General features: G+C 48.5%; 1 long non-coding RNA gene across 2 annotated transcripts; it reads left to right on the plus strand.

The window, feature by feature from the left end:
* Gm46869 lies at window positions 1–11,009 on the plus strand. 2 transcript variants are annotated; one of them, XR_001784438.1, is made up of 4 exons: window positions 1–240; window positions 1,017–1,320; window positions 5,458–5,649; window positions 9,927–11,009. It is a non-coding gene; the product is annotated as a predicted gene, 46869 (long non-coding RNA). The 2 variants fall into 2 exon arrangements; XR_001784437.1 differs by lacking the exon at window positions 5,458–5,649.
* The last annotated feature ends 3,508 nt before the right edge of the window (window positions 11,010–14,517 follow it).

Consider the following 14,517-nt stretch of genomic DNA (forward strand, 5'->3'; position numbering starts at 1 on the left):
GAGGGAGAGGGAGAGGGAGAGGGAGAACTTGGAAGCAGGTAGGAGCCAGGAGAGCCTGGCTGCTGCCTTCTTTTCCAGGCAAGGACGAAGGCCACATACCCATCCACAGAGACTTAGGTGTCACCAGAATCCCTGGGTTTTACTGGCTCTTGTTAAGAGTCACAGAAGTCTCAGAATCCAGCGAAACCCCAGCCTGGAGCTGGAACAGACAGACATGTGTACAGACCTGTGGGGCAGAAGGTAGAGCCTTGGACCACCCCTCCCCATCTTCTTCACTGTTAGTCCCAGAAGTGAGTCAGGGTTCTTAGTGTACAAGAAGGAGGTCTTAGACAGGTTACATAAGCTTCACTTCTGCCCTGGGTTTCTCAACTGCTCATCGTGTGCCACAGGCAAGCACGGGGACTTTTGGGTTGCCTCATCTACAAACTGAGTGATGATCGTATGGCTTACGTAATGCTGAAGAATACACTGCTCAGCACTTAGCAGCTAAACGCGTGTGTGTGCACATACACATATACACACAGTGGTTACCTTAATCCCTGTGAACTGGGGTTTCTGCTCAACTCAGGCAACCCCCCTTCACCCCAAGAATCTCACAGAGCTACTATCTCAGTGGAAGGCCACACTGGAGAACAGCCCACTTCCAAATGTATGTGTGTGGTCTTAGCAGGATTCAGCTTCTCAGAGCCTGTGAGGTGGGTCCTGCTGCAGTGGCCAGGACTGCCTTCAGTTTCTGGTGACACAGACCTCTCCAGCCAGCCCTATTAGAACAAGAGCAGGAAGTATTAGTTAGAGAAATAGGGGAGGGAATCAGGAGGAGGGAGAGAGAGAGAGGAGTTCTACATGTACACATGTAAGTAGGACAGACGTACAGTCTTTTATAACCTAGTCATGGAAGCGACAAGCAGTCTCCTTTGCCCTCTTCTCATCAGACACAAGCCATCGTGCCCACTCCCTCAGAGGACCCAGGAGAGGAATGCAGGGCATGAGGATCTATTGTGCTATTGGTTTTGTAGGAAGCTGCTGAAGGTTGCCCGAGGACTTAGCATGGTGTTGGTACCTGCTCCATCCATCGATGCTCTCTCTGTGGATGTGGTATTCTCAGAGCCAGGATGGACCAAGACAACACAGAACCAAGACCTCTCTCTGCTTCGTCTTGTCTTCAGCACCCCTGGGAGAGTCACATGCCACTTCCCTATCTCAAATTTAGTCCACCCCTCCCCCCTCCTTTGAACCCCACTGAACATCACCTTGTTCTTTTACCCCAGGCAGAGCTACAGTATTTGAAGTTTACAGATTTCCTAGAAATGGCAATGAAAGGTATGTATGTGAAAATATATATATATATATATATTCTGGAAAGAAAAAATGTGAAGTTTACCTCTCTGGCAAATAAACAGAGCTGTGACTGGTGTTTCAGGATTGACACAGTTCTTTTATGTACTCTTGACAGTTCTAGCTTGTTCCTGACAGCTACAAGCTTTCTCTCCCTCAAAAAAAAAAAAAAATCGGGGGAGGGAGCCATGTGATACCTTCCTACACAGAGTGCATGGCTCATGTTAAAGATGAGTAGATTATGATTCAGGGTAGCTAGGGCTCTGGTTCAAGGTCACAGAAATTGTGGAACCAGGATGTGAGAGACTGCATGATCTGTGCAATTCATTCATTCATTCATTCATTCATTCATTCATGTACCTTTGAGACATAGGGTCTGGAGAGATGGCTCAGCAGTTAAGAGCACTGACTGCTCTTCCAAAGGTCCTGAGTTCAAATCCCAGCAACCACATGGTGGCTCACAACATCCGTAATGAGATCTGATGACCTCTTCTGGTGTGTGTGAGCTACAGTGTACTTAGCCGGACCGTGGCGGTGCACGCCTTTAATTCCAGCACTTGGGAGGCAGAGACAGGCGGATTTCTGAGTTCGAGGCCAGCCTGATCTACAAAGTGAGTTCCAGGACAGCCAAGACTATACAGAGAAACCCTGTCTTGAAAAACCAAAAAAAAAAAAAAAAAAAAAAAAAAGAGAGAGAGAGAGAGAGAGAGAGAGAGAGAGAGAGAGAGAGACATAGCTTTCATAGCTTTCAATTCCTGTGATGGACCAGACTCTGAAACTGGGTCCCACAATGAGCAATCCCTTGAATCAGCACCAAAGACCTTTAACATCCACCGTCTTCCCCATCTCCTAACAGACTGTGATTTTCTCTAAATCAAAGTCCACTTTCCGAGCATCTCTTCTCCCCTTCCTGCTTCTGTTGCTAGGCATGGGGCTGTATCTAGGGGGAGGTTCTGGAACCACTGATTTGAGAGGAAGATGATAGAAGTGACCTGAGATTCTGGGGGAGATGGAACTGATAAGACACAGTAGCTGGGCAGTGGGTGGCTAAACAGCAGCTTCCGTGGGAAATGGGAACCCTTCCCCTGGGTACTTCTCCACTTGGCCAGAACCCAGTCTCTCCCCTCCATGGCCCTTCAGGAGTTAAACCCAGGCTGCTGCCTTCCTGCCCAGTGAGCCAGGTGATGGGATTGTGCTTAATGGTAATTGGCAAGAGTTTGGTCAACTAGAAATACATAAGGAGATGGAAATATGAAGATGCCCTGGGAGTTTGTACAATTGATATATTGTAGCTCAGCCATCTGTTAACTCCATTGCAGGAGAGATGGCAGAAAGAATTATAACCAGCTTTGCATTTGTGGTCTAAACCTTTGCACAGGAGAAGTTGAGGGAGCCAGCTGTGTCTCTAGGATATCCCATACTGCACTGCCCAGGGCAATTCTTTAGTTTAGGACATTCATGTTCAGGTGCTCTGCTAACATTGGACACAGGGGACTGAGTCTCCATCCTAGAAGTTCCCCGAAGAACCTATGAGTCCTCAAGCCTGGGAAGGAGACTCTCTGGGAAGGAAAGGAGGCAGAAGAGGAATAGGTTGAAAGAGGAGAGCCAGCTTAGGGGATTCCAGATGAACATTTGGTGCCTTAACTTGTAGAGAAGTTTTAATCCAGCAACTTGGCTGCTCTGGCTAGGGATCACATCCAAAGACCTTCTATGTCTATGTGATCTGGCTGGGATGCAGACACACCTTTAATCCATAACAATGAAGGAAAGGTTAGTTTGTAGAAGGAAGCAGCCATATTTGAAAGTGAAGTCCAATTGAGGGGCAGACAAAGTGATGAATCAGAGAAAGATTTGACAGAATGAGCCAGAAATAGGATATACCCAACTTTTATGAGAACAAACAGGAAGGAGAGATTACTTTAGAGCAGCTCAGAGAGAGAAGTGCTATGTGTGTTTGACAGTTTTACAGACAGGTTACAGAGGGAAGAAGCTGGACACAGGTGAAGACAGAACAAATCAGAGAATGAGAAGGAGCCAGAAGGTTAGAACATATTGCCAAAGTTACTACAAGGCCAAGCAAAGCAAATCAGTCAGAAGGTGAGAGAAGCCAGATTGAATGTGTCAGCTTAGAAGATTAGACTGTATGGAGGCTAGAAGCTTCCTGGCCAAGGCCTAGGAATAGTTAGAACAGAGAAACACTCTGGCCTCAGCCTAAGTAGTGTATTCACACAGCTTGTGTATGGCTCTCATCTCATCCCTTCTTCTGAGAAATTAAAAGTGGGCCTGTGAGTCACCCCTCCCTCTGCTCTACCACAATCCATTCTGCTTAGTAGCTGTGTAGCCTTAGGAAAATGATCTGTTTTGAGCTTCAACTGTCTCACCTACAAAGGGAATCTAACCGTCTCTGCCACTGGATTCATGAGGTAAAGGGCATCAAAGCTCCTCGTCAGCTGTAGAATGTTCTATGTGTGTGAAATGATGTGACGCAACAGGAGCATGCTGTATCCAGTCCCTTTTTTTTTTCTTTCTGTGTCAAGTTAGGATCAAGCATCTTTGTGATTCAAGGGTATCCCACTTACGGTTTGCCATCAGGGCCAAACATGGGAGATGGGGGCCCTGGTGGAAAAGGGCTTTATATTTGGAGAAGAATTGACTGGAACTTAGAGATGTCAGCAGGAAGTAGACTTGCCATGACTTCCTGGTTGTGTGCTAATGAGTGAGTTCATGGGGAGGAGACTCAGACTTCACTACATAGGTCCTGGCCTCAGCTGGTGTCAGGGTTTGAATGAGAATGGAACCCACAGGTGCATATGTTTGAGCACTTGGTCACCAGTTGGTGGAATTATTTGGGAAGGAGTAAGAGGCGTGGTCTTGATGGAGGAGGTATGTTACAGAGGTATGGAAGGCTTTGAAATGTTGAAAGACTTAGCCCTTTCTCAGAGTGCTCTCTGCCTCCTGGCTGTAGCTCAGGATATGAGTTCCCATCTGCTTCTCCATATGCCTTCCAACATGGACTCTAATCCACTAATGAATGCTGTAGACCCCAAATAAACTTCTTTATAAGATGCCTTAGGCTTGGTTTTAACACAGCAATAGAGAAGTAACAAATACAGCAGGCTTCAGGGTCCACTTGCTTCTTTCTCCTTCAAGGACCACTATGTATTCCTAGACAGAAGGACTTTTGGTTCTGATTCTGATATTCCAGAACAAAAACTCAGTCCTGGCTCTCAGCCCTGTTCCTCCAGGTGCCCCCTTCCTGGTAAGGTTCCTCCAAACTCTTCCTTGTGGGTGCTCCTTCCAGTGTTCCTTCCTGGTGGGACCTTGCCTCTCTCAGTCACCTGGCAACTGACCTTGGTAGACTCAGGAGAGGCTGTCCTGGAGACCCTGTGTACATTCCCGTCTGCAGGGAGGGTCCTGGGATTATAGGGGATTTCTCTGTGTTCTTCCAATAAGGGTCAGCAAACAAACATGAAGTTGCTTGCAAACTGTTTCCACTCCTGAAGGTCTCATGGCTACCCTGCCTCTTGGTGTCTCTGCACCTCTTCTGTTAAGGTCCTCACAGAGGAGTAGGCTCCTGGCCCACGCCATTCCTCCAGTCCACCCCAGCCCTTCTGATAGACCACCACCAGCAGGCTGCAGCTGCATCCTCTTCTCCGTAGTCATGTGATGTGAGCAGACCCCTTCCTCCCTGTAGCATGCTCCCAAGCCTGGATCTTCATTTATTACCCTATCACCCTAGAGTTCCTAGAGAATCCTGATGCCTGCTCTAGATCAACAGAATCAGAATTTCAGAGAAGGCCCCTGGGGATAGGTAGGTAAAGTTCCTCAGATGATTCAAGAAGTGTTGAGGACCGTGAACCCTTGCTTCAGAGAAAGAGCACCGCTCAGCTTTGCCTCCTCAGCCTCCCCAGCCCTTGATCCTCCCTTAGTGAGGTTCGGTTCTCTGGCTTCTCTTCACTCTTGTCACTGTACACTTCATATTCCCAGCTGGTCAATGTCATTTGGGAAATATGGCTTCTCCACTGACCTGGGCTGTCTAGGTCGGAAGATCAACCCCTCCTTTGTTCAAGATGTACATCCGGTAATACGATTACAAATCAAATAAGCCCTTTCTCTTCACAGCTGTCATATTCAAGGCCAACCATCCTGTTCCATTCGACAGCATCTCCATTTTCCTCCTTGCCTCCAGTCACCTACCAAGGCCCATCTAGGAAGGTTGAAACATTGCTGCAGTGGACCATATATTAGGTTCCTATTGGACTCTGCAAGATTCTTCACAGTTCTGAATTATTACTGACTCTTCCATCTCAACAGGTCTGTCCTGTGGTTATCTACCCCCTTCATCCCTGCTTTAGGATGCTTGTAACAGGCATCTAGCTTCCAGTCGCTGACACCTGCTCCTCTCCAACATAACTATCAGATTCCATTAGAAGAGCATTAGCATGGGGCAGCTGTAATTAATTTTTTTTCTTGGGAGGATGAATAGTTCAGAAGGCATGCAACAGAGCAGAGCCTCACACACAGCTCAGTTCATGTATCCTAGTTGATTTATATAAGAATCATGGGGTGGGGGAGGGGGTACTGGGACTTGTACCCACTGACCCAAGGTGGGAGCACCACGTGGGACCCTGGAATTGGGGAAGGCATCAGGATGGAGAGCTGGAGCCGAGGCCACAAACAACATAATGGAGCAGCCTCCGAGGTGGGCCAGCCCTGGAAGCTTTTAGAGGCTCTCAGCAGCCCTTGTAGTGCACCCAGATTACACAGGGAGCTATTTCCCATCATTAAAACCCTCCTAGCGCATCCCTCGGTACCACACGTGCTCTCAGCAGCAGGCTGAGCTTCAAAGCAACTGCTCTGCCAAAGCAGGTGTAGCCACTGCAGCAAGCTGACCCTGGGGTGCTGGGATCCATTTGGTGCCCGTTTGTTTGCTTGCTGGCCTCACAGCCATAGGAGAATTCACATCTGCTGATCCTGTTTACATTCCTGCTGTTGTTGGGTTGGAGGCTGGGGAGTGGGCACCACTAGACTCCAAGACTCCTCAGAGACTCTGCCACAGTCTCCCTGCCCTCTGCTCTGGCCTCTAACTCACACTTTCTCATCTACCTGCCATCCATAGGCTTTAGGAATGGTCCCCCAGTGATGGAGCAGCCTGGCTGTGTTTGACCCTGCATATATTTTTGTCTTGAAGCAGGAACTAGGCACCCACAAAACAAAACAGATACCAGGGACAGACTCTGTGCCTGTGATGCTTGCTACCTTTGGCCTCTTGGATTTCTGGTTAGTGCTGTAGGCTAAAGATGATCCTCTCTTAAGCATTAATTAATTAATTAATTGACTGATTAACTTGGCAACAGGCTCTCTCATGTAGCCTGGGTTGGCTTTGAAGTTGCTATGTAGCTAAGGATGACCCTGAACATCTTCTGGTCCTCCTGCCTCTTTCTCTGAAGTGCTAGGATTACAGGCAGGCACCCCACACCTGGTTTACGTGTGACTGGGGATCAACCTAGGGCTTTTGTATGCTAGGCAAACACTCTACCAACTGAGACATATTCTGCAGCTCGCATCTGCTCATCTCCTAAGTTCCTGCCTGATGTTCGTGCTTCTCCCTCTGTACCCTCACTGTCCGGGATCTGTACCTCACATCCTCTACCATCCAGACCGTACAGGCCTCTACTTTTCCACCGCCACTCCTACTTCATCCCTGAACCTGCTGCTGGCTGACTGGAGCTGTGACCGAGGCAGCTCAGTCAGTCAACAGGTTCTCCAGGGCAGGCGTGAGGATTAAAAAGCAAAAAAAAAAAAAAACAATCAGACAACACTGTAGTATGACCCCAGCCAGTTCTGAGGCTGCAGCTGGTTCGTTTTTGTCTTTTTTTTTCCCCAATCTGCTTTTATACTATTTTAATTAAATGCAAGTAATAAGGTCAGTTCTAGGTTGAAGAATAAGCAAGACAATAAACACAAATAGTCAAAGAACAAGCGAAACATTAAACAAAGTCCTGTGATCACTGTTTCTAGGGGCTTATCAGGATAGCCAAGATATCTGAGCCTACTTCCCTGTCCTAGCCCAAAGTCATATTCTTTTTTTTTTTTTCCCCCGACACAGGGTTTCTCTGTAGCCCTGGCTGTCCTGGAACTCACGTTGTAGACCAGGCTGGCCTCGAACTCAGAAATCTGCCTGCCTCTGCCTCCCGAGTGCTGGGGTTAAAGGCGAGTGCCACCAATGCCCGGCCCAAAGTCATATTCTTGCCTGAAGACTACTTCTTTGTTCTAGCCTAAAATTAGATTCTTACCTGAACTTACTTCCTGGTCATGGCCCAATGTCAAATTCTTGCCTGAAGCCCACTTCCTTGTCCTGGCCCAATGTCAGATTCCTGCCAAGGGACCTCAAAAAGCTCTCCCCAGAGCTGGATAAAGCCTGGCCTGAAGTTTCCACATAGGCCCCTGTCTCACTCCTGCAGGTGTCCTGGTTGCTCTGCCAGGACCTGGTTGGAAACAGTCCCCGTCTTTTCTGCTCATTCTCTGTCCAGAGCACTCATGCACCCAGTCCCCACCCAGCTCTTGTAAGCTGTGTGTCTGTCCTCATAGTTGAATCCTGTTCCCTGGGTTCATGACCAAAGCTAATGAACAAAAGAAGTCATAGTGTATCATCATGTGACAGATTCTTGGGTGGTACACCAAGGCCACTATGGGAACCTGGAAATACTGCACTCTAGTTTTGCCCCTCCCCCCTCTTCTGTCTGCCATGGTCCTAACTTCCGGTAAGCCTACAGAATGGGGCATATCTTTAGGCTTCATAGCTTGTACCTGTGTGGCCTTGGGTAGCTCCCTTCCTTTCTTCGAGCTCCCCATTCCTTATCTGGGAGATGAGGGGTTTGAGGATAATGATTCCCAGAGGTCCACTTAGAAATAAAATGGAAAACAAGAGGCCTTGAAGACAAGGGGGTTATTATGGTGGCCAAATCATGCTAGGCCTCCTCTCCCCTCTGCCCGGGGCTGCCACAGTACTGCAGGGCTTGGCACTAGAGTCGCAGAAAACTCTCAGCGCAAGGGCCCTGGGCTCTCACCTTTGGAAAATGGTGCAATTTAATGGTAATGCAATTACAGATGTGCCGAGATTGAAACGGCCCATCTTATCTCAAACTCATCTTCCCCACCAAGTATCAGGGCAGGTGCTGATCCCTAATAGCTGCTGAAATGAATTCACTAGGCAGCTGGGGGCTCCTGGAGAGGAGAGGAGAGGAGAGGAGAGGAGAGGAAAGGAGAGGAGGGGAGGGGAGGGGAGGGGAGGGGAGGGGAGGGGAGGGGAGGGGAGGCAGCTGGAAGAAAGGAGGAAGGAAGCAGGGTGAGGGAGAGATTATAAGAGAGGGAACAGAGGGCAGGGACCAGCAAGAAATGGCTAGATGAGAGAGAGAGGGAGGGAGGAAGGGAGGAAAGGAGGGAGGAAGGGAGAGAGAGAGAGAGAGAGAGAGAGAGAGAGAGAGAGAGAGAGAGAGAGAAAGGGAGGAGATCGTTTCATTTCTAAAATTTCAATAAGTGGGGTGATGGAAGAAGGTGGAGGAATGAGGATCCAGAAAGGTGAAGAGGAGGAAAAAAAAGATCAGGAAGAAGAAAGGAGCCTGTGAGAAAAGACAAGAAAATAGAGAAGATAGAGAAAATAGTGGGAGAGGAAGAAGGGAAAGAGAAACATAAGGGGAGGAAGGACAGAGAGCAATGAGGTAGGCAGGGGTACTGGAGAGATGGAGATGGTGGGAGGATACTGCAGGGGAGATAGCAAAGGAGGATGTCAGAATGAGGGGAGGAGGGGAGGTAAAGGGGGAGAGGGAGGGGGGAGGGAAGGAGGTTTGGAAGAATGCTCAGTGAGTGAAATGTTTGCTGTGTAAGCAGAGAGACCTAAGTTTGGATTGCCTGTACCCATATAGAGCCAGGTACCAAGTGTGTGTGTGTGTGTGTGTGTGTGTGTGGGGGGGGGGGGGTGTACGTGCACCGTGCGCATGCGTGTGCACGTGCATGTGTGTGTGACTCCAGTGCTAGGAAGTGGAGACAGGAAGATCCCCAGGTTCACTGGCCAGCTAGTCTGGCCAATGGGTGAGGACCAGGTCCAGTGAGAAGAGACGGTGCCTCAAAAAAACAAGGTGAGGGAAATAGAGGAAGAAATACCAGGTCTACCCCTGGCCTACACACACAGATACAGACACACAGACACAGACACAGACACAGACACAGACACAGACACACACACACACACACACACTCACATTCACAGATGAAGCAGGAGGAAGGAATGTGAGAGACAGGAAGGGCTAGACAAGGGTAGGAGAAGGAAAGAAGGAGGGAAGGAAGGAAGGAATAGAGGTCGGGAAGGAGAAGTCAGGTAAAAATGTCAGGAAGGTAAGATGTAAGATAGGTGTGTGGGGAGCAAGGGCTGGCGGGAGATGGATGTTGCTGGGGCAAGAGAAAGGCAGATGAGGAGAGAGGGGGTGAGGGCAAAAGAGGAGGGAGAGGGAGTAAGGAGAGTGGGATGGAGAGGGTGGGGGAGAGAGAGAGAGATTGATTGGAGGTCTATTTCTGAAATCTTGTCTTCTTAGGTCCACCCACTTGAGGAAGAGACCAACAATGTGCTTTCCAGGATGAAGCGAGCATGAGAGGAGGCGCTTGGAAAATCTGACTTAACTAAGAAGGGATAGGGAATCCTTGATAGAAGACCTGCAAGTATCAAAGACCCAGATCTAGACCCAGCTGCTCGCATCCGGGCCTCTGTAGATTCAGGACGGCGGACAGAACCTCGCGGGCCTGGGTCTCCTTTCCTCTCGCAACAGCACCGCAGAGAGCGCCCTTCAGCACCGCGGACAGCAATCCTGCTGGGGTCAGAGCTTCCACCCAGCCTCTGCCTGGAAATGGCTCTTTGGGGCAGTTGGGATGCAGGCCCGCGAGCGGCTGAATAGATCAATTATTTTTCAGAACATGATTTTGATCCCGATGTTACTTCTCAGGATCACTGAGTGGAAAGGGCTCGCGGAGAAAATGGCATTTTTTATCACCCTGGCAAAATGCTCCCGCACTGATGAGATGAGGCGCCCGGCGAGTGCGCGCGCGCACTTGTGATACATAACTAACCAGAAGCATAATCTTCTAAATTGAAAGCCATAATGTTTGCTGTTGGAGCTAAATATTAACAGGGCGTTGTCTCCCCCAACGACCCTCGGGAGACAGCTGGCTTAGCGGGAGGCTGCCGTCATATTCAAGCAACTTGATTAAATTCCTTTCTGCCATCAGAATTAAGAAATGAATAGTTTTATGAGAGTCATGCCACAGAGGACAGGAAAATGAAATGTTCAGGAAAGAGAGCAGGAGGGTTGCCTGCTCTGTGTTCCTGTAGGGAGTGCTGTCAATCTACCTAGAAGGGGTGGGCTCAGTATTGTGTATGATAGGCAGTCTTGACTCCTCTCTGGTCATAAAACACACTGTGGAGCCTCCTTAGGAGATCTCTCAGTTGTTCATGGGAGAGGCAGCAAATTGTGTGGCTGACTTCATGATCTCCGGATCTAGAACCACTGTATTCAAATCCCATTGTTATTCCCAAGTTGCTGTGTGATCTTAGGCAAATTATCTAACCTTTCTGTGGCAAAGCTTTTCTAGTTGTAATAAAATGAATTTATCTCAGTACTTAACCTGTGGAGTGTCTGTGTGGATTTATTGAGTCCCAAGACTCTTAGGACTGCTCTTTAACTCAGTAAAGAATATATAAACATACTAGTGTTATCATTAGTATTAGGAATAGGTCATACTACATAAAATTGTTTAGTAGGTAGAAGGAAAATCACATTACCAGCAACTTAATGTGATATATGATTAATGTTATTTGTGCAGCAAGATTTTTGTCTGTTGTGGCCACTCCTTCCCACCGATATGATTCTTCTGTTCTCAGAAAAGATGAAAGCATGATTTTTTTTTCATCTGTAAAGTGGATCTGGCAGCCACCTCACAGGATTATTGAGAACATTAAGACAACTCAAAATTGCAATAAAGCTGACAGGGCTCAGAAGGTAGGAGAGCATGTCTGGAAATCAGCTCCCGAAATATACTTTGTACTGGAAAAGAAACAGTCACGGGGGGTGGGGGGTGGGAATGAGAGGATCCCAGATAAAGTCAAGTGGGGTGGCACATTCCTATAACCCCAGCACTCAGGAGCCTGAGGCAGGAGGACCAGAAGTTTAAGGGTAGCCTGGGCTACAGAGCAAGACCCAGTCATAGATAACATCCACACAGATAGACAGAGAAACAACGTTAGTCTCAGACTCAGCAAGTCTTTTTTTTTTTTTTTTTTGGAAAAGGAACTCAAAAACAAATTATTGATGAGTCACCTTAAGGTTAGCTAGCTGCTGTGTTCACTGGTGAAATCTGCTCAATGCTCTCAAGAATCCTGAGGAGCTAGGGGATATGGCTAGTGTAGAGTGCCTGCTTAGCACAGAGGAAACCCTGGTCCCCAGAACAGCACATAACTGGGTAGGAGATGGAGGCAGGAGGATTAAGAGTTCAGGGCTATCTCTGCTTACATAATGAGTCTGAGGCCAGCCTGGGATACATGAGACCCTGTCTATAAGTTAAAATGAATCCCGTGAGGTGAAGCAGGAACCTTGGATTAAAGATGAAGAAACTGAGGCTCAGGAAGGTTGAATGATGATTGAGAATCACACAGCCAGTGAGGAGGAACAGGAGCTCAAACTGCTGCCTTGCCCTGGAGAGAGGTGGGGTTGAAGTGCATGTCTGGTGAGTCCTGGCTATGCTCATCCATCCATCCTCCCCACCATTCCCCCCAACCCCCAGTCTCCACACAGGCCTGTCTTTCATCCTGTAAAGTCATAGAAGCACAGGACGGAAGCCACAGCCCTGCTGAGTCTAGATTTTACAAACTGTCCTAGGAGAAGCCGTTTTAAATGCCTGGCCTCACATTTCTGGGGCGACTGCTCCTATAAATAAGATGCTCGACATAGTAAATAGTCCAGAAAATAGTAGCAGGGCGTGGGCATGAGAAACTGAGTGGGCTGGTGGGAGGGGAGAGCACAGAAACAGCTGCCAGAGACATCGTTTGTTCTAGAAAAGAGACAGTCACAGGAGGACAGGAGCAAGCACATGCAATTCTATTTCCTTCCTTCTTTCTTCGAGTCCATCTGAGGCCTAGAGAGAAATGTCAGCAGGGCTTTAATGACCCAGAGAGCCTGACAAGGAGAACGGAGCCCATTTCTCACAAGAGGGTGAGGGAAGTCAGCAGAAGACAGGTGCCCCTCAGAGCTTCTGTGTAGGGGACAAAGTGTTCCTCAGGCTCTGGCAGGCATACAGCCTTGGGGGAAATACTCACAGGGTCACAGTCGCAGCAGGGGCCATGGTGGAGGTGGCAGTTAAAGTACCTGAGAGTGCACTGGAGAGATGGCCTGTAGAACAAGCCTGAAGACCCAAATTTGCATCCCAAGCACCCATGTGGAAACTAGATGCAGTGGCATGCATCTGCAGCCCTAGGGCTGGAGGGGCAGAGACTGGTGGATACACAGGAGCTCACTGACTGCCAGTGTAGCCAGTGGGTGAGTGCCAGGCTCAGTGAGAGCCTGTCTCAGAAAATAAGGTAAAGTGTTATGGAGGAAGACCCCCAATGTTGACCTTTGTCTTGCAACTGTGTAAACACACAAGTATCCACACCCACACAGACAGAGACAGAGAGAAAAAGACAGACAGAGAGAGAGAGAGAGAGAGAGAGAGAGAGAGAGAGAGAGAGAAACAGGCAGACACAGGGACACACACAGAGACAGACAGGGAGACACAGAAAGACAGAGAGACACAGAAAGACAAAGAGGGACAAAGACAGAGAGAGAAAGAGAGAGATAGACAGACAGAGACAGGGACACACACAGAGACAGACAGGGACACACACACACACACACACACACACACACACACACACACAGAGAGAGAGAGAGAGAGAGAGAGGTGTTCAGGACTGCTCACAGCTCTGCAGTGACAAGACTTGATATAGAGGATGACTTGACTGTGTTGCCAGCAGCTTCTGTAGGAAAGGCCAGCTTCTTACTGAACTATCTTCTCATGTCCTCACACGGTGGGGAGTGAGGGGAACTCTCTGGGGTCACCTTTATAAGGCAATGAATTCTATTTGCATCCCAGACCCTTGTGAAGGACCCTGATATATTTGCTACATTTATCATTATTACTATGGCCAAACAAAACAACCTGGGAGTATAGAAGCTAGGGAGGTCACTGTGTTTGGAGAGGGACCTCTATCCCTGGAGGGGGGCACTAGAAGGTGGTCAGACCAGCAGAATGGTCAGAGTTGGTGCAGTTCCTCCTCCTGGGGCTGGGTGTGTTGAAGGTGACAGGATGTTCCTTTCCATCTCTGGGGCAAACACTGTCACCATGGAGACTGCCCCATAATAAGAATTTGAGGACATAAATATGGATATCAGTGGGAGCTGCTTTTGTTGGGTGACAGGCCATGTAGCTACCGAGTGGCCACCAAGCATGTGGAAGATCTGGCTTAGCTTGACAGATGTCAGTTGAGCCACCTATGTGTGCACTGGGCTTGGATGGACTCCAGTAACTGCTGTCCATCTGCGGGAGGCTGAGCTGCTGGTCTGGGTGGGAAGAGTGATAAGGTCATACACACTTCCCACCCTCCACCAGGCTGGCTCCACCTCACTCTCATGGCTTTCGACAGAGCTTGATAACAGTGTTAACAGATCTCAGGCAGCAAACTACTCGAGCTCTTGTTGGTGACCTGTGTCTGAGAAGGTTCCATCGATGAAGTTAAATCGTGAAGCTAAGCCAATGTCAATGTGCAGCTGGCTCAGCTGTCACTATTCTCTGCATTGGTGTGTACACCTGTGGCTTGGGCTGTATAACTCAACATGGAGGCTTTGGAAGGCCATCTTTACATGTTCAGAGCTGGAGCATGTCTAGCCTAAGCCCTCTAAACTATTCTTAAATGCCAAGAATGAGCAACCTCAATTCCCTTGCCTGGGATGAAACTCCATCAAGACAATGCTTATGGCTTTGCAAGCGGTAAAGCCATGGGCTTTCTGGTCGTATCCCACTGCCCCAGCAGGGATGTGGGTCCTGTACTCATTTCTTACCAGAAATCATCCAATTGGTAGTAAAACCTGGGTCTCCAGT

Source organism: Mus musculus, chromosome 4 (assembly GCF_000001635.26).
Source record: "Mus musculus strain C57BL/6J chromosome 4, GRCm38.p6 C57BL/6J".
Classification (NCBI taxonomy): domain Eukaryota; kingdom Metazoa; phylum Chordata; class Mammalia; order Rodentia; family Muridae; genus Mus; species Mus musculus.